This window comes from Puntigrus tetrazona, chromosome 4 (assembly GCF_018831695.1).
Source record: "Puntigrus tetrazona isolate hp1 chromosome 4, ASM1883169v1, whole genome shotgun sequence".
Classification (NCBI taxonomy): Eukaryota; Metazoa; Chordata; class Actinopteri; order Cypriniformes; family Cyprinidae; genus Puntigrus; species Puntigrus tetrazona.
The window spans coordinates 27,122,132-27,142,487 of NC_056702.1; the positions used below are offsets into that span (position 1 = coordinate 27,122,132).

Sequence of the window (20,356 nt, forward strand, 5' to 3'; positions counted from 1 at the left end):
GTTGTTTTTCGCCATGGCCGCCATTTGATTTTGGGCGTGGCTTTTCCGAGCTTCCGTCACAGCGTGACCACAGGTTTTTTCTAAGGCATCAAGTGGGTATTTGAAGTGACTGTTTTGTACTGGAGGAGACTATAATGAAAAGCATGTATTATCTGTTCTGCCATCACTCTGTGTCTTCGGGTGATTCTAGTCTTGCTATGGACTATGTGTCGTGTGACTTTGTAACTTAGCTCTTCCCAACTTCCGTCACAGCGTGACTATAGATGGCCAAAAGAAGTTCCCTGACTGGGAATCAAACCAGAGCCGCAGCGGTGAGAGCGCCGAATCCTAACCACTAGACCGCCAGGGATATGCTGATAGGTTGAGAACAAGCACAAAGTGATACAGGACCCCGTCACGTCCACAGATGGAAACTCTGGTACAAGCACAATTAGCTCAAGACAGTGGGCCAGTGGTACAATGGATAACGCGTCTGACTACGGATCAGAAGATTCTAGGTTCGACTCCTGGCTGGATCGCTCTCTATTTATGTTGATTTATTCCTTGCTGCCACCTGGGCGCAGAGAAAAACTTGTCAACTAAATCAAACTCAACTAATAATCCACCACGTATACTATTCAAACTGCATCTCCATTTCAGGGATAATTTCTCAATTTGCCACAATATCTGTTCTGCCATCAGTTTGGGTCTTTGGGTAATTCTAGTCTTACTTCCTTTTAAAATCCCACAACAAAAGCTAAAGACCTCTACGAAATCCGCGGGCTGGCCACACGCATGAAAAATGGCCCAGAATCCCGCCACACTCCTCAGTCTGTTCACATATGGTCTAGCGGTGAGGATTCCTGGTTTTCACCCAGGCGGCCCAGGTTCGACTCCCGGTAAGGGAAGGCTGTTTTGCTCTTTGCTTGCTTCGTCAAACGAGCAGTTTGTTCGCCGGAAGCTTCTTTTCCCGGGGTCATTGGTCAAACTGCAGAAAGCTGAAAAAATGAGGATCTGCTCTCACGCAGCGTGCCTTAGATGGCGCTACCTGGAGCAGGATCGTCTGGGTTTCGCGGCGTCCAATCGCCGAGCTCGCTTTCCATTTTGACAATGGACGAACGGCCAACCGCATCGCGCTTGAGAATGGATGGGAGCCAATCAGAGCGCGAGCTGTCCATTGTTGGGGAGCCAATCAGAGCGCTAACTGTCCATTGTTGGGGAGCCAATCAGAGCGCGAGCTGTCCATTGTTGGGAGCCAATCGCTCTGTGTTGCGAGAATGGACGAGAGCCAATCGCGTTGCCGAACGCACCGGCCAATCGCGTTTCCAAGTGAGATCCAAGTGAGAATAAAACTGCTTAGTTTTAGCTGACTTTACGCAGTCCTGAGGAAAATTGACAGATTTCAATTCGACAGAAGAAAATTGCATAATTCGACAAAGTAAGTATTAAATGTTTTTTTCTCTCCGTTTGCTATGTTTTTGAACTGATAATTCATTACGTTTTCGTCCATCGTTCTTGTTTTGCATTTAAAAACTATGACTTCGTAGCGAGTTTTTAAAATCATCTCTATAATTGCAATTTGCGTTTAATCTTACTTATTAAATTCCATTTAGTCGTTTTATATCTCGCGTTCGTTACAACTGTCATTAAATTCCCCGGGGAAATTCTAAATGATTTGACTTGAGTGACGTGTGGTGTAGTAACCATGACGTGTTTTGTCGTGTGTTTGTCGTCGCGTTGTTTGCCTTTAATCTTACTTATTACGTTCCATGATTTTTTTTTACTCGAACGGTATAAACTGTCGTGCAGTGTAAAAAAAATGCTTGAAGATATAGTCAGTAAAAGTACAGTAGTGAAAGTGTAGTAATCTCTTTATTATTGTTATTATTCTTTGGAAGATCAGGTTTCAACTGTATAAACAAAGTTTTGCTATACATAAAAATCTGACTGAAAAAAAAACAACGTAAACGTTTAGCATAGCATGTGCAATATTTACTATAGTGAAAGTGTAGGAAAAGTGTTTTGTTAGCATAGTTTCATAGTTTATAATCTCACATATTAAACTCTTATATGCCTGTAATTTAAACAAAAAAATTGTAAATTTATTTTGGGTGAAAAACAATAGTTCATCAAAATTTGTCGTTTTGCTATAGTGTGAATGTAGTAATCCTGTTTTGTGTCTGCAGATTGATTACTATATTTGTATAAACACATATGCAAATGCTAAACATAATCATTTTAAATGACAAAGGAAAGTAATAAATCAATTAACCATAGATATATAAACGTGCAGTTACAAAAGTGTAGTTACTATGAAGAAACATACGTTTAACCACAGTTTTGAACTGAATTAACAATGCGTTTTATTTTTTGATGTCATTATTACACACTAAATGTAGTAACTAACATAACAGTAAATTGGCATAATTGGATGTAACTATTCAAACTAAACAAAAACTAATCTTACCTCTATTGTAAGTGCATTTAGTAATAATAATGTTCAAATACTGTATAATTAAAGTGTAACACTTTAAAAACAAGGTTTATTTATTATTTATTTGTAGTAAAATAATTTTCATTTGCTGTAATGAGTGCTATTATTTAGTTACCTTGAATGTGTGTGTGTGTATATATATATATATATATATATATATATATATATATGTATATATATATATGTATGTATATATGTATACATATATGTATATATATATATATATATATATATATATATATATATATATATATATATATATATATAATTATATCATTATAAACAAATTGAAATTGTCTGTGTAGTTGCCCAGTACTTGCAAAAATGCACATTATTTAGAGTTATTTCCAAATTGTGTTTAGATGAGTACCAAGCCAAAGACCCACAAGGCCATGGGTGATGTCGAGTGGATGACCAGGTTGAGGGCTTTTGCAAGTTCTGGTGCATGGCCTTCTGGAGGCAACAGACCAGCACCACGGCAGCGGAAGTGGTATGACCTCTACCAGAAGGTAAAGTTACCAGTATCTCATTATATTGTACGGAGGTGAATCAAAACCTGTAAATGCAATAAGACTAATCTGAGAAGGGATATCCAAAGGAACAAAAGGACTTCAAAAAGAGAGCAAACAACACCACCACCCCCTGTTGTGTTTATGACACCCTCTTCACCTCTGCTCTTCCTGCTTCCCCTCCTTCTGCCCAAAATACTTGGTTTAAAGTTAATTAGGAGTAAGGCATTATATGTCATGTGTCTTATGAACCTATTGTTCTTCACTTTCATGTTTGGTTTCATTTGAAAGGGTTTAGTGCGATTGGTAAATTGGTCTCAATTTCACAGTAATCACTTATATTATGGAAAAGAACTTGGTAGAACTGTGTTCTGTTGGGAAGGGGGTGTGTCCGCCTTTTGGGTCTCTGAACGTGTTCTGTCCAGGTGTGACACTGGAGCACGGGAACCTAAACACCAAAAGGTTTTTACAACTACATTTGGGATCTCTTTGTAGATAAGGAAAGTGACAAAACACAACAAGGCTGGGGAAAAGGGGGACTCTACAATATAACATGTAATGTGCAGGTCATCTGACAATGGTGCAGACCAAATCAGTAAACAGTAAAATTTACATTTTTCAGATTGAGAAATGCCCCCTGCAAGCTCATGGACAGACCACCCTCTTTGGTGGGTCCAAGGCATGCAGTTGTGGATTCCACACCACCAAGGTCATATATTTTAAAATTACATTAAATTTCAATATCACAATGTTGTTGTGCTGTTTCAATACACCTCATGCTCTTCTGCTGTTGTTTCCAGCCTGCCACTGCTACTTTATCACAGGCCACTGCTGCACCTCCACAATCTGAGGCTTCAGACACGGCTCCTGCCCCACGGTCATTCCTGAGGCCCTCTTCTACTTTATCAATGGTGAATATTTTCTTTGTAGTTAATGTTATATTTAGAATGATCTTGGATTTGTTTGATATTATTTACAAAATTTACTGGTATTCCTATCCTTGTGACGACACAATAACATGATAAATACCAGGTGAACTTTTGGTTTGTGGGTTTTCACTGTTCTGAGTCTTTGCTTTTATTATTCTCATCGCTGAACCTGACCATGTAAAGCATCTTTCAAAAACATAAAAAATAGTAATGTGTTCAAAATTTTGACCTCTCCTGTATGTGTGTGTCCTTTTATTTATTTTTTTATTTTTTTAAAGGGGAGCTGCTTGGTGTTGACTACCTGCTCAGTCAGACTGGACAGCCCCTAGTAGTGGACCCCGACTCCTGTTGGAGGATGTGGATGAAGGCGTGGACGAAGAGGACGAGGGCTTCGGGGAAGTACAAATAGATGACATTACTCAGTCAAGTCTTACCAATGACCCAAGCTTCTCTGTCTCCCCCCATTTTTTGCCAGCTGCTTCCTCCACCATGGCTTCTGCGTCCACCGTCCAGCCAGCTGCCTCCTCCAACGTCCAGCCAGCTGCCTCCTCCACCTTGGCTGCGGCTTCATTTATTCAGCCTGCTGCCTCCTCCATGCCAGGTGCATCAGAATCTGTGGTATGTAAATACTTTGTTATATGTGCACTCAGACTGATTTGGATTGCTTATGACATTATATATAAATGAAACCTTTCTACCAACATACACGGGTATTCCCTAATATTTTCTTACACTCTATTCTATTCTGTTCTATCAGGAAATCATTACATTTATGTTTTGCCAATAAAATAGTTTTATTTGTTAAATATTTATTATAATTAGTTAAAATACAAAACATTTTAACATTTGTATTACAAATATCAAATATAGATTATGAACTGTTATGCTAGGAAAAGTTAAACAAAGAGTTTAAGATGATCTGAAGCTTCTTTATACTATCTGAACTTGATGCTTGTCAACAAAATCACATCTAGAAATGTATATATATGTATTTGTTTTTTGTCCAACTTAACTGTATAAACTTAACTGTCATAATATTGCTCGTTTCTGTCTTTTTTCCTCAGGCTTTAGATAGTGCTGGTGTGCCAGGCATGGACAGAGTGGACAGCCTGGCGGAGTATCTGGTGGAGCTTAAGAATCAGTCATCGCTGATCCTCACCAACCAGCAGGTCAGGAACATTCAAGTTTCCTTATTTCCCCCATTGACCTGCCATATGTCAACACTTGCACGTGTTTTGTTTTCTCATTTGCTATGTGTAATATGCCCTATCTGCTTAGGTGAGCAACATAGTTGCTCTTTGGCAGAACCTGCTGGACTATGATAAGCAGAGGGTGGTGTTTCCTGCCAGACACCAGAGCAAGCTGGACACGGGAGGTTCAGATCCCCAAGAAGAGGCAGGAGTTCACTCCAGGGTGGAAAGTGTAAAGAGGCACGCACTCACCACCACTGCCCTCTTGCCCAGTGGCCAGATTGCTGTCGTCACATCGAGACCATTTTTGTCAAGCTCTGTGCCATTCACAAAAGCCCAAAGAAGAAGGGGTTGGCACAGTGTCGAGGTGGGACCTCATCTTGGAGGACTATAAAAAAATCAGGCAGCGCATTCTGACCAATGCCGCCGTTATGCAGCAGATCACCTTGCAGCTGGTGAATGTGAGCCACACCACACTGGTTCAGTGGCACAACAAGAGGGTGAAAAGGCAGGACAGCGCAGTTTTGATGCAAGGGCTGCAACTGCCTAGCCGTTTGTCTGTGGCAGCCGACCCTCTACCCTCTGCCAATGTGCGCCCCCATCTCTGCCCCCAAGCAGGACCATCTCACCAATACCACCTGCCCAGTAGCACTGTGGGCCAGGCACGTGTGAAGAGGAAGAGGAACATCGCTGCAGCGGAGATACCTCAAATCCCTCGGCGACTTTTACCTGCTCCACTCCCAGGTGCTCAGCTGGTGATGCTGGCTCCATTGGCCACGCAGGGACTAACAGGGCCTCCTGCTCCAGCTCGTGCTCCAGTTAGAAAACTGACCCGCAGAGTAGAGCACAATACGTGTAAAAAATGTGGGCAGTTTAGGACAGTGGAGACTGGGCACAGTCCCCTCTGTAGAGACACTACCAAAGCAGCAGTGGTTGGAGAATATTAAAAAAACTAAATAAAAAAAAGAAACCTAAAAGAAGGTTTTATTTATGTGTATAGTTTTAGTTTTATTTTTTTACCGAAGAGAAATTCAAACTTTTTATTTAAGATGTTTATTTATGTGTATAGTTTTTTTTTCTTTTTTACCAAAGAGAAATGGAAACTTTTTATTTATTTAAGATGTTTATTTATGTGTATAGTTTTTTTTCTTTTTTTACCAAAGAGAAATGGAAACTTTTTATTTATTTAAGATGTTTATTTATGTGTATAGTTTTTTTTTTTTACCAAAGAGAAATGAAACTTTTATTTAAGATGTTTATTTATGTGTATAGTTTTTTTCTTTTTTTACCAAAGAGAAATGGAAACTTTTTATTTATTTAAGATGTTTATTTATGTGTATAGTTTTTCTTCTTTTTTTTACAGAAGAGAAATGGAAACTTTTTATTTATTTAAGATTTTTATTTATGTGTATAGTTTTTTTTTTTTTTTTTTTTTTACAGAAGAGAAATGGAAACTTTTTATTTATTTAAGATTTTTATTTATGTGTAACGAATATAAAAAGATTTATTAATCTGTATAGCTTTGTTTTTGTTTGTTTTTTTTCCGAGAGGCATGGTAACTTTTTGTATTTATTTTGTTTTTTATTTATATTTAGTTTTATTTATGTCGAAAGAATGCACAAGACATTTTATTTATGTGTATAGTTTTGTTTTGAATGCACAAGTGTCGTGGATATTTTTAAGGTTTGTTCATGTGTATTGTTCTGTTCTTTCTGTTGTTTTTGCAATGAATAATTGGCTATGACTCATTGAAAAATAATAAAATTGTCCTGATTACATAACTCTCTTTTCCATATGTTTTACTTTTCTACATTTTCATTCAAAGGTTATAGACATTTTTTAAAATTCAGAGAAATTTTAGGATTGTTTCAGAAATAAACTGACTATTTATACTATTTTATTTAGCAAATAGCTACAGTAGAAGTGTAATTTAAACTAAAAGTGAAAAACTGAACTGAAGAGAATATTGACAATCAGCAACATAAAATTAATAAAAGGTTTTTTGGCAATTTCAGAAATAATTCGTAGCATTAAGTAACGACTTTTATTCCTGGCAGCAACGGGATTCGAACCAGGTACCTCGTGATCAACCGTTCTCCCTCACAAATGAATAAAACAACAGGAAAACGTTTTTTAAAAGCAATTTATTTCAAACAAACACTTACAAAAACATTGCTTTGGCGCGCACAAAGGGATTAGAGCCACTTTCCTCCTCATTTTCCTCTCTTTTTTGCCTTTTTCTCTTTTTTCTTCTTCTCCCCTTCTCCCCCTTCTTCCTTTTCTCGCCTTCCATTTTTCCCCCCTCTAACAGACTATTGTTCCCCAGCTTTGTCTGTTAGAGGGGGAAGAAATGGAATAATGAGGGAAGAAGGGGGAGAAGGGGGAAGAAGAGAAAAAAGCGAAAAAGAGGAAAATGAGGAGGAAAGTGGCTCTAATCCCTTTGTGCGCGCTAAAGCAATGTTTTTGTAAGTGTTTGTTTGCAATAAATTGCTTTTAAAAACGTTTTCCTGTTGTTTTATTCATTTGTGAGGGAGAACGTTGATCACGCAGGTACCTGGTTGAATCCCGCTGCTGCCAGGAATAAAAGTCGTTACTTAATGCTACAATTTTTTCTGAAATTGCCAATAAACCTTTTATTAATTTTATGTTGCTGATTGTCAATATTCTCTTCAGTTCAGTTTTTCACTTTTAATTTAAATTATACTTCTACTGCAGCTATTTTCTAAATAAAATAGTATAAATAGTCTGTTTATTTCTGAAACAATCCTAAAATTTCTCTGAATTTTTAAAAATGTCTATAACCTTTGAATGAAAATGTAGAAAAGTAAAACATATGGAAAAGAGAGTTATGTAATCAGGACCATTTTATTATTTTTCAATTAGTCATAGCCAATTATTCATTGCAAAAACAACAGAAAGAACAGAACATGAACAAACCTTAAAAATATCCATGACACTTGTGCATTCTTGGCACAAATAAACGAACAAAAAACAAAACTATACACGTAAATAAAATGTCTTGTGCATTCTTTCAACATAAATAAAAAACAAAATAAAATAAAAGTTACCATGCCTCTCGGAAAAAAAACAAACAAAAACAAAGCTATACAGATTAATGAAACTTTTTATATTCTTTACACATAAATAAACATCATAAATAAAGTTTCCATTTCTCTTCTGTAAAAAAAAAATAAATAAAACTATACACATAAATAAAACCTTCTTTAAAGTTTCTTTTTTTTTTATTTAGTTTTTTTAATATTCTCCAACCACTGCTCCTTTGGTAGTGTCTCTACAGAGGGGCAGTATATAATGCCCTGGAGGTTACCCAGAGTGCTGTCCCCCGTCCATGGCCGGCCAGCTTCTTTGTGATCTGAAATTTACAAATGTAACAAGACTTTTATGTTCATAATTTTTTTTATTATACAGTTTAATTGGAGTCTATTATGTACTTTGTGTGTGTGTGTGCGCGCATGTGTGTCCGTGTCCGTGTGTGTTTGTGTTCACCTGGTATTTATCACGTTATTGTGTCGTCACAAGGATAGGAATACCAGTAAATTTTGTGAAATTTTTGATTCACCTCCGTACAATGTAATGAGATACTGGTAACTTTACCTTCTGGTAGAGGTCATACCACGTCCGCTGCCGTGGTGCTGGTCTGTTGCCTCCAGAAGGCCATGCACCAGAGCTTGCAAAAGCCCTCAACCTGGTCATCCACTCGCCATCACCCATGGCCTTGTGGGTCTTTGGCTTGGTACTCATCTAAACATAATTTGGAAATAACTCTAAATAATGTGCATTTTTGCAAGTACTAGACAACTACACAGACAATTTCAATCTGTTTATAATGATACAATTATATATATATATATATATATATATATATATATATATATATATATATATACACACACACACACACATTCAAGGTAACTAAATAATGGCACTCATTACAGCAAATGAAAATTATTTTACTACAAATAAATAATAAATAAACCTTGTTTTTAAAGTGTTACACTTCAATTATACAGTATTTGAACATTATTATTACTAAATGCGCTTACAATAGAGGTAAGATTAGTTTTTGTTTAGTTTGAATAGTTACATCCGATTATGCCAATTTACTGTTATGTTAGTTACTACATTTAGTGTGTAATAATGACATTAAAAATAAAAAGCATTGTTAATTCAGTTCAAAACTGTGGTTAAACGTATGTTTCTTCATAGTAACTACACTTTTGTAACTGCACGTTTATATATCTATGGTTAATTGATGTATTACTTTCCTTTGTCATTTAAAATGATTATGTTTAGCACTTGCATATGTGTTTATACAAATAGTAATCAATCTGCAAACACAAAACAGGATTACTACATTCACACTATAGCAAAACAACAAACTTTGATGTAAAATGATTGTTTTTTACCCAAAATAAACTTTTAAAAATCTTGTGAAACTATGCTAACAAAACACTTTTACTACACTTCCACTATAGTAAATATTGCACATGGTAAATGTTTACAAGCGTCACGTTGTTTTTTTCATTCAGATTTTTATGTATAGCAAAACTTTGTTTATACAGTTGCAAACTGACTAAATGGAATGTAATAACTAAGATTAAAGGCAAACAACGCGACGACAAAACACGTCATGGTTACTACACCACACGTCACTCAAGTCAAATCATTTTGAATTTCCCCGGGGAATTTAATGACAGTTGTAACGCTTTTTCCGAGATATAAAACGACTAAATGGAATGTAATAAATAAGATTAAAGGCAAATTGTAATTATAGAGAAGATGTTCAAAAGTCGTTCTGAAGTCATAGTTTTTACGCATAAAACATGACGACGGACGAAAAACGTAATGAATTATCAGCTCAAAAAACATAGCAAACGGAGAGAAAAAAAACATTTAATACTTACTTTGTCGAATTATGCAATTTTCTTCTGTCGATATTGAAATCTGTCAATTTTCCTCAGGACTGCGTAAAGTCTGCTCCCAACACAATGGATAGCGAGCGACCGGATTGGCTCCCCAACAATGGACAGCTCGCGCTCTGATTGGCTCCCCAACAATGGACAGCTCGCGCTCTGATTGGCTCCCCAACAATGGACAGCTCGCGCTCTGATTGGCTCCCGTCCATTCTCAAGCGCGACGCGGTTGGCCGTTCGTCCATTGTCAAAATGGAAAGCGAGCTCGGCGATTGGACCGCGAAACACAGACGATCCTGCTCCAGGTAGTGGTTATCACGTTCGCCTCACACGCGAAAGATCCTCGGTTCGAAACCGGGTGGAAACAATCACAGTCTTTATTGCTATCTGTAAAGAAATGGCCCCCAGATAAAAGGTTTTTCACTCTAAGAAGGCTTTTATCTCCAAGTAGGTTAGAGCAGCAACTCAAGGAAGTCTGCCTTGACACGTGTCTGGATTTCACGCAGCTTGTCAATTTGCTGTGAAGGTGTCCAATTTTCCCTGACAGAGCACAGCACAAGCTCCAGTATTTTTTGTAAAGAATTGGCCCCCAGATAAAAGGTTTTTCACTCTGAGAAGGCTTTTATCTCCAAGTAGGTTAGAGCAGGAACTCAAGGAAGTCTGCATTGACACGTGTGTTGATTTCACGCAGCTTGTCAATTTGCTGTGAAGCTGTCCAATTTTCTTTGACAGAGCACAGCACAAGCTCCAGTAGTTTCAGTAAAGAAATGGCCACCTGATAAAATGTTTTTTTCAATCTACGAAGGCTTTTAACTCTGAGTAGGTTAAAGCAGGAACTCAAGGAAGTCGGCCTTGACACGTGTGTGGATTTCACACAGCTTGTCAATCTCCTGTGAAGCTGTCCAATTTTCCCTGACAGAGCAAAGGTAAAAGGTTTTTTTGCTGCTCTAATCTGTGAAGGTCTTTCTTTACATTAGTGAAGAAAAATATTGAGTCACTCTAGGCTGTGGTAACTGCCAGGCCAGCAGAGTCTGTGCTAATATTCAAGTAATTTTCAACAAAGCACAAAAGAAATGACCACTGTGGATTCTCAAAAAGCACTTCTGGAGCTCCTGCCGTGAACTTAAGGAGGTCTTCTGTGAAACGCATGTGGATTCCACGCAGCTTGTCAATCTCCTATAATGGTGTGTAATTTTCCCTGGCAGAGCACAAGTAAAGCTCCAGGAGTTTCTGTAGTGTACTGGTCATCACGTTTGCCTAACACGCGAAAGGGCCTCGGTTTGAAACCCGAGCAGAAACATTGCTTCTTGTTTTTCGAGAATCCCTAAAGTCTTTGCGACGTTCCAGGTAAATCATGGCTGAGAAGGAGTAATAAGTTTCCATAGTGTAGTGGTTATCACATTCGCCTCGCTTCGAAACCGGGTGGAAACAGGCACAGTCTTTATTGCTATCTGTAAAGAAATGGCCCCCAGATAAAAGGTTTTTCAATCTAAGAAGGCTTTTATCTCCAATTAGGTTAGAGCAGGAACTCAAGCAAGTCTGCTTTGACACGTGTCTGGATTTCACGCAGCTTGTCAATTTGCTGTGAAGGTGTCCAATTTTCCCAGACAGAGCACAGCACAAGCTCCAGTATTTTTTGTAAAGAATTGGCCCCCAGATAAAAGGTTTTTCACTCTAAGAAGGCTTTTATCTCCAAGTAGGTTAGAGCAGGAACTCAAGGAAGTCTGCCTTGACACGTGTCTGGATTTCACGCAGCTTGTCAATTTGCTGTGAAGGTGTCCAATTTTCTTTGACAGAGCACAGCACAAGGTCCAGTAGTTTCTGTAAAGAAATGGCCACCTGATAAAGGTTTTTCATGCTACGAAGGCTTTTAACTCTGAGTAGGTTAAGGCAGGAACTCAAGTAAGTCTGCCTTGTCAATCTGCTGTGAAGGTGTCCAATTTTCACTGACAGAGCACAGCACAAGCTCCAGTATTTTCTGTAAAGAAATGGCCCCCATATAAAAGGTTTTTCAGTCTAAGAAGGCTTTTATCTCCGAGTAGGTTAGAGCAGGAACTCAAGGAAGTCTGCCTTGACACGTATGTGGATTTCAAGCAGCTTGTCAATTTGCTGTGAAGGTGTCCAATTTTCCCTGACAGAGCACAGCACAAGCTCCAGTATTTTCTGTAAAGAAATGGCCACCTGATAAAAGGTTTTTCACGCTACAAAGGCTTTTAACTCTGAATAGGTTAAAGCAGGAACTCTAGGAAGTCTGCCTTGACACGTGTGTGGATTTCACGCAGCTTGTCAATCTGCTGTGAAGCTGTCCAATTTTCCCTGACAGAGCAAATGTAAAAGGTTTTTTTGCCGCTCTAATCTGTGAACGTCTTTTTGTTTACAGGTGTGGAGAAAAATATTGAGTCACTCTAGACTGTGGTAACTGCCAGGCCAGCAGAGTCTGTGCTAATATTCAAGTAATTTTCAACAAAGCACAAAAGAAATGACCACTGTGGATTCTCAAAAAGCACTTCTGGAGCTCCTGCTGTGAACTTAAGGAGGTCTTCTGTGAAACGCATGTGGATTTCTTGCAGTTTTTCAATCTGCTATGATGGTGTGTAATTTTCCCTGGCAGAGTACAAGTAAAACTCAAGGAGTTTCTGTAGTGTAGTGGTCATCACGTTCGCCTAACACGCGAAAGGTCCTCGGTTCGAAACCGAGCAGAAACATTGCTAATTGTTTTGCGAGAATCCCTTAGTCTTTGCAACGTTCCAGGTAAATCATGGCAGAAAAGTAAAAACAAGGTTCCATAGTGTAGTAGTTATCACATTTGCCTCACACGCGAAAGGTCCTCGGTTCGAAACCGGGTGGAAAGAGGCAGTCTTTATTGCTATCTGTAAAGAAATGGCCCCCAGATAAAAGGTTTTTCACTCTAAGAAGGCTTTTATCTCCAAGTAGGTTAGAGCAGGAACTCAAGGAAGTCTGCCTTGACACGTGTCTGGATTTCACGCAGCTTGTCAATTTGCTGTGAAGGTGTCCAATTTTCCCAGACAGAGCACAGCACAAGCTCCAGTATTTTTTGTAAAGAATTGGCCACCTGATAAAAGGTTTTTTACGCTACAAAGGCTTATAATTCCAAGTAGGTTAGAGCAGGAAATCAAGGAAGTCTGCCTTGACACGTGTCTGGATTTCACGCAGCTTGTCAATTTGCTGTGAAGGTGTCCAATTTTCCCAGACAGAGCACAGCACAAGCTCCAGTATTTTCTGTAAAGAAATGGCCACCTGATAAAAGGTTTTTCACGCTACGAAGTTTTTTAACTCTGAATAGGTTAAAGCAGGAACTCTAGGAAGTCTGCCTTGACAAGTGTGTGGATTTCACGCAGCTTGTCAATCTGCTGTGAAGCTGTCCAATTTTTTCTGACAGAGCAAATGTAAAAGGTTTTTTTGCCGCTCTAATCTGTGAACGTCTTTTTGTTTACAGGTGTGGAGAAAAATATTGAGTCACTCTAGACTGTGGTAACTGCCAGGCCAGCAGAGTCTGTGCTAATATTCAAGTAATTTTCAACAAAGCACAAAAGAAATGACCACTGTGGATTCTCAAAAAGCACTTCTGGAGCTCCTGCTGTGAACTTAAGGAGGTCTTCTGTGAAACGCATGTGGATTTCTTGCAGCTTTTCAATCTGCTATGATGGTGTGTAATTTAACCTGGCAGAGTACAAGTAAAACTCAAGGAGTTTCTGTAGTGTAGTGGTCTTCACGTTCCCCTAACACGCGAAAGGTTCTCGGTTTGAAACCGAGCAGAAACATTGCTAATTGTTTTGCGAGAATCCCTAAAGTCTTTGCAACGTTCCAGGTAAATCATGGCAGAAAAGTAAAAACAAGGTTCCATAGTGTTGTAGTTATCACATTCGCCTCACACGCGAAAGGTCCTCGGTTCGAAACCGGGTGGAAAGAGGCAGTCTTTATTGCTATCTGTAAAGAAATGGCCCCCAGAAAAAAGGTTTTTCACTCTAAGAAGGCTTTTATCTCCAAGTAGGTTAGAGCAGGAACTCAAGGAAGTCTGCCTTGACACGTGTCTGGATTTCACGCAGCTTGTCAATTTGCTGTGAAGGTGTCCAATTTTCCCAGACAGAGCACAGCACAAGCTCCAGTATTTTTTGTAAAGAATTGGCCACCTGATAAAAGGTTTTTTACGCTACAAAGGCTTATAATTCCAAGTAGGTTAGAGCAGGAAATCAAGGAAGTCTGCCTTGACACGTGTCTGGATTTCACGCAGCTTGTCAATTTGCTGTGAAGGTGTCCAATTTTCCCTGACAGAGCACAGCACAAGCTCCAGTATTTTCTGTAAAGAAATGGCCACCTGATAAAAGGTTTTTCACGCTACAAAGGCTTTTAACTCTGAATAGGTTAAAGCAGGAACTCTAGGAAGTCTGCATTGACACGTGTGTGGATTTCACGCAGCTTGTCAATCTGCTGTGAAGCTGTCCAATTTTTTCTGACAGAGCAAATGTAAAAGGTTTTTTTGCCGCTCTAATCTGTGAACGTCTTTTTGTTTACAGGTGTGGAGAAAAATATTGAGTCACTCTAGACTGTGGTAACTGCCAGGCCAGCAGAGTCTGTGCTAATATTCAAGTAATTTTCAACAAAGCACAAAATAAATGACCACTGTGGATTCTCAAAAAGCACTTCTGGAGCTCCTGCCGTGAACTTAAGGAGGTCTTCTGTGAAACGCATGTGGATTCCACGCAGCTTGTCAATCAACTATAATGGTGTGTACTTTTCCCTGGCAGAGCACAAGTAAAGCTCCAGGAGTTTCTGTAGTGTACTGGTCATCATGTTTGCCTAACACGCGAAAGGACCTCGGTTCGAAACCGAGCAGAAACATTGCATCTTGTCTTGCGAGAATCCCTAAAGTCTTTGCGACGTTCCAGGTAAATCATGGCTGAGAAGTAACAACAAGTTTCCATAGTGTAGTGGTTATCATGTTCGCCTCACACGCGAAAGGTCCTCGGGTGGAAACAGGCACAGTCTTTGATGCTATCTGTAAAGAAATGGCCCCCAGATAAAAGGTTTTTCACTCTAAGAAGGCTTTTATCTCCAAGTAGGTTAGAGCAGGAACTCAAGGAAGTCTGCCTTGACACGTGTCTGGATTTCACGCAGCTTGTCAATTTGCTGTGAAGGTGTCCAATTTTCCCAGACAGAGCACAGCACAAGCTCCAGTATTTTTTGTAAAGAATTGGCCACCTGATAAAAGGTTTTTTACGCTACAAAGGCTTATAATTCCAAGTAGGTTAGAGCAGGAAATCAAGGAAGTCGGCCTTGACACGTGTGTGGATTTCACACAGCTTGTCAATCTGCTGTGAAGCTGTCCAATTTTCCCTGACAGATCAAAGGTAAAAGGTTTTTTTGCCGCTCTAATCTGTGAAGGTTTTTCTTTACATTTGTGAAGAAAAATATTGAGTCACTCTAGGCTGTGGTAACTGCCAGGCCAGCAGAGTCTGTGCTAATATTCAAGTAATTTTCAACAAAGCACAAAAGAAATGACCACTGTGGATTCTCAAAAAGCACTTCTGGAGCTCCTGCCGTGAACTTAAAGAGGTCTTCTGTGAAACGCATGTGGATTCCACGCAGCTTGTCAATCTGCTATAATGGTGTGTAATTTTCCCTGGCAGAGCACTAGTAAAGCTCCAGGAGTTTCTGTAGTGTACTGGTCATCACGTTTGCCTAACACGCGAAAGGGCCTCGGTTCGAAACCGAGCAGAAACATTGCTTCTTGTTTTGCGAGAATCCCTAAAGTCTTTGCGACGTTCCAGGTAAATCATGGCTGAGAAGGAATAATTCTTTCCATAGTGTAGTGGTTATCACATTAGCCTCACACGCAAAAGGTTTTCCGGGTGGAAACAGGCACAGTCTTTATTGCTATCTGTAAAGAAATGGCCCCCAGATAAAAGGTTTTTCACTCTAAGAAGGCTTTTATCTCCAAGTAGGTTAGAGCAGGAACTCAAGCAAGTCTGCCTTGACACGTATGTGGATTTCACACAGCTTGTCAATTTGCTGTGAAGCTGTCCAAATTTCCCTGACAGAGCACAGCACAAGCTGCCGTAGTTTCTGTAAAGAAATGGCCCCCATATAACAGGTTTTTCACTCTAAGAAGGCTTTTATCTCCAAGTAGGTTAGAGCAGGAACTCAAGGAAGTCTGCATTGACACGTGTGTTGATTTCACGCAGCTTGTCAATTTGCTGTGAAGCTGTCCAATTTTCTTTGACAGAGCACAGCACAAGCTCCAGTAGTTTCAGTAAAGAAATGGCCACCTGATAAAATGTTTTTTTCAATCTACGAAGGCTTTTAACTCTGAGTAGGTTAAAGCAGGAACTCAAGGAAGTCGGCCTTGACACGTGTGTGGATTTCACACAGCTTGTCAATCTCCTGTGAAGCTGTCCAATTTTCCCTGACAGAGCAAAGGTAAAAGGTTTTTTTGCTGCTCTAATCTGTGAAGGTCTTTCTTTACATTAGTGAAGAAAAATATTGAGTCACTCTAGGCTGTGGTAACTGCCAGGCCAGCAGAGTCTGTGCTAATATTCAAGTAATTTTCAACAAAGCACAAAAGAAATGACAACTGTGGATTCTCAAAAAGCACTTCTGGAGCTCCTGCCGTGAACTTAAAGAGGTCTTCTGTGAAACGCATGTGGATTCCACACAGCTTGTCAATCTCCTATAATGGTGTGTAATTTTCCCTGGCAGAGCACAAGTAAAGCTCCAGGAGTTTCTGTAGTGTACTGGTCATCACGTTTGCCTAACACGCGACAGGGCCTCGGTTCGAAACCCGAGCAGAAACATTGCTTCTTGTTTTGCGAGAATCCCTAAAGTCTTTGCGACGTTCCAGGTAAATCATGGCTGAGAAGGAGTAATAAGTTTCCATAGTGTAGTGGTTATCACGTTCGCCTCACACTCGAAAGGTCCTCGCTTCGAAACCGGGTGGAAACAGGCACAGTCTTTATTGCTATCTGTAAAGAAATGGCCCCCAGATAAAAGGTTTTTCAATCTAAGAAGGCTTTTATCTCCAAGTAGGTTAGAGCAGGAACTCAAGCAAGTCTGCTTTGACACGTGTCTGGATTTCACGTAGCTTGTCAATTTGCTGTGAAGGTGTCCAATTTTCCCAGACAGAGCACAGCACAAGCTCCAGTATTTTTTGTAAAGAATTGGCCCCCAGATAAAAGGTTTTTCACTCTAAGAAGGCTTTTATCTCCAAGTAGGTTAGAGCAGGAACTCAAGGAAGTCTGCCTTGACACGTGTCTGGATTTCACGCAGCTTGTCAATTTGCTGTGAAGGTGTCCAATTTTCTTTGACAGAGCACAGCAAGAGGTCCAGTAGTTTCTGTAAAGAAATGGCCACCTGATAAAGGTTTTTCATGCTACGAAGGCTTTTAACTCTGAGTAGGTTAAGGCAGGAACTCAAGTAAGTCTGCCTTGTCAATCTGCTGTGAAGGTGTCCAATTTTCACTGACAGAGCACAGCACAAGCTCCAGTATTTTCTGTAAAGAAATGGCCCCCATATAAAAGGTTTTTCAGTCTAAGAAGGCTTTTATCTCCGAGTAGGTTAGAGCAGGAACTCAAGGAAGTCTGCCTTGACACGTATGTGGATTTCACGCAGCTTGTCAATTTGCTGTGAAGCTGTCCAATTTTCCCTGACAGAGCAAAGGTAAAAGGTTTTTTTGCTGCTCTAATCTGTGAAGGTCTTTCTTTACAGGTGTGAAGAAAAATAATGAGTCACTCTAGGCTGTGGTAACTGCCAGGCCAGGAGAGTCTGTGCTAATATTCAAGAAATTTTCAACAAAGCACAAAAGAAATGACCACTGTGGATTCTCAAAAAGCACTTCTGGAGCTCCTGCTGTGAACTTAAGGAGGTCTTCTGTGAAACGCATGTGGATTCCACGCAGCTTTTCAATCTGCTATAATGGTGTGTGATTTTCCCTGGCAGAGCACAAGTAAAGCTCCAGGAGTTTATGTAGTGTAGTGGTCATCACGATTGCCTAACGCGCGGAAGGTCCTCGGTTCGAAACCGAGCAGAAACATTGCTTCTAGTTTTGCAAGAATCCCTAAAGTCTTTGCAACGTTCCAGGTAAATCATGGCAGAAAAGAAATAACAAGTTTCCATAGTGTAGTACTTATCACGTTCGCCTCACACGCGAAAGGTCCTCGGGTGGAAATAAGCAGTCTTTATTGCTATCTGTAAAGAAATGGCCCCCAGATAAAAGGTTTTTCACTCTAAGAAGGCTTTTATCTCCAAGTAGGTTAGAGCAGGAACTCAAGGAAGTCTGCCTTGACACGTGTCTGGATTTCACGCAGCTTGTCAATTTGCTGTGAAGGTGTCCAATTTTCCCTGACAGAGCACAGCACAAGCTCCAGTATTTTTTGTAAAGAATTGGCCACCTGATAAAAGGTTTTTCACGCTACGAAGGCTTTTAACTCCAAGTAGGTTAGAGCAGGAAATCAAAGAAGTCTGCCTTGACACGTGTCTGGATTTCACGCAGCTTGTCAATTTGCTGTGAAGCTGTCCAATTTTCCCTGACAGAGCACAGCACAAGCTCCAGTATTTTCTGTAAAGAAATGGCCACCTGATAAAAGGTTTTTCACGCTACAAAGGCTTTTAACTCTGAATAGGTTAAAGCAGGAACTCTAGGAAGTCTGCCTTGACACGTGTGTGGATTTCACGCAGCTTGTCAATCTGCTGTGAAGCTGTCCAATTTTCCCTGACAGAGCAAATGTAAAAGGTTTTTTTGCCGCTCTAATCTGTGAACGTCTTTTTGTTTACAGGTGTGGAGAAAAATATTGAGTCACTCTAGACTGTGGTAACTGCCAGGCCAGCAGAGTCTGTGCTAATATTCAAGTAATTTTCAACAAAGCACAAAAGAAATGACCACTGTGGATTCTCAAAAAGCACTTCTGGAGCTCCTGCTGTGAACTTAAGGAGGTCTTCTGTGAAACGCATGTGGATTTCTTGCAGCTTTTCAATCTGCTATGATGGTGTGTAATTTTCCCTGGCAGAGTACAAGTAAAACTCAAGGAGTTTCTGTAGTGTAAGCTGTCCAATTTTCCCTGACAGAGCAAAGGTAAAAGGTTTTTTTGCTGCTCTAATCTGTGAAGGTCTTTCTTTACATTTGTGAAGAAAAATATTGAGTCACTCTAGGCTGTGGTAACTGCCAGGCCAGCAGAGTCTGTGCTAATATTCAAGTAATTTTCAACAAAGCACAAAAGAAATGACCACTGTGGATTCTCAAAAAGCACTTCTGGAGCTCCTGCCGTGAACTTAAAGAGGTCTTCTGTGAAACGCATGTGGATTCCACGCAGCTTGTCAATCTGCTATAATGGTGTGTAATTTTCCCTGGCAGAGCACTAGTAAAGCTCCAGGAGTTTCTGTAGTGTACTGGTCATCACGTTTGCCTAACACGCGAAAGGGCCTCGGTTCAAAACCGAGCAGAAACATTGCTTCTTGTTTTGCGAGAATCCCTAAAGTCTTTGCGACGTTCCAGGTAAATCATGGCTGAGAAGGAATAATTCTTTCCATAGTGTAGTGGTTATCACATTCGCCTCACACGCAAAAGGTTTTCCGGGTGGAAACAGGCACAGTCTTTATTGCTATCTGTAAAGAAATGGCCCCCTGATAAAAGGTTTTTCACTCTAAGAAGGCTTTTATCTCCAAGTAGGTTAGAGCAGGAACTCAAGCAAGTCTGCCTTGACACGTATGTGGATTTCACACAGCTTGTCAATTTGCTGTGAAGCTGTCCAAATTTCCCTGACAGAGCACAGCACAAGCTGCCGTAGTTTCTGTAAAGAAATGGCCCCCATATAACAGGTTTTTCACTCTAAGAAGGCTTTTATCTCCAAGTAGGTTAGAGCAGGAACTCAAGGAAGTCTGCATTGACACGTGTGTTGATTTCACGCAGCTTGTCAATTTGCTGTGAAGCTGTCCAATTTTCTTTGACAGAGCAAAGGTAAAAGGTTTTTTTGCTGCTCTAATCTGTGAAGGTCTTTCTTTACATTAGTGAAGAAAAATATTGAGTCACTCTATGCTGTGGTAACTGCCAGGCCAGCAGAGTCTGTGCTAATATTCAAGTAATTTTCAACAAAGCACAAAAGAAATGACCACTGTGGATTCTCAAAAAGCACTTCTGGAGCTCCTGCCGTGAACTTAAGGAGGTCTTCTGTGAAACATGTGGATTCCACGCAGCTTGTCAATCTCCTATAATGGTGTGTAATTTTCCCTGGCAGAGCACAAGTAAAGCTCCAGGAGTTTCTGTAGTGTACTGGTCATCACGTTTGCCTGACACGTGACAGGGCCTCGGTTC

General features: G+C 40.0%; 7 non-coding genes across 7 annotated transcripts; all 7 read left to right on the top strand.

Moving 5' to 3' along the window:
• The first annotated feature begins 11,261 nt into the window (after nt 1–11,261).
• trnav-aac lies at nt 11,262–11,335 on the top strand. The gene has a single exon. It is a non-coding gene; the product is annotated as a tRNA-Val (tRNA).
• A 1,332-nt stretch (nt 11,336–12,667) lies between these two features.
• On the top strand, nt 12,668–12,740 carry trnav-aac. Its single transcript has one exon. It is a non-coding gene; the product is annotated as a tRNA-Val (tRNA).
• A 1,004-nt stretch (nt 12,741–13,744) lies between these two features.
• On the top strand, nt 13,745–13,817 carry trnav-aac. The gene has a single exon. It is a non-coding gene; the product is annotated as a tRNA-Val (tRNA).
• A 1,005-nt stretch (nt 13,818–14,822) lies between these two features.
• Nucleotides 14,823–14,895, top strand: trnav-aac. The gene has a single exon. It is a non-coding gene; the product is annotated as a tRNA-Val (tRNA).
• Nucleotides 14,896–15,704: 809 nt separating this feature from the next.
• On the top strand, nt 15,705–15,777 carry trnav-aac. Its single transcript has one exon. It is a non-coding gene; the product is annotated as a tRNA-Val (tRNA).
• A 1,145-nt stretch (nt 15,778–16,922) lies between these two features.
• Nucleotides 16,923–16,995, top strand: trnav-cac. The gene has a single exon. It is a non-coding gene; the product is annotated as a tRNA-Val (tRNA).
• Nucleotides 16,996–19,420: 2,425 nt separating this feature from the next.
• Nucleotides 19,421–19,493, top strand: trnav-aac. The gene has a single exon. It is a non-coding gene; the product is annotated as a tRNA-Val (tRNA).
• The last annotated feature ends 863 nt before the right edge of the window (nt 19,494–20,356 follow it).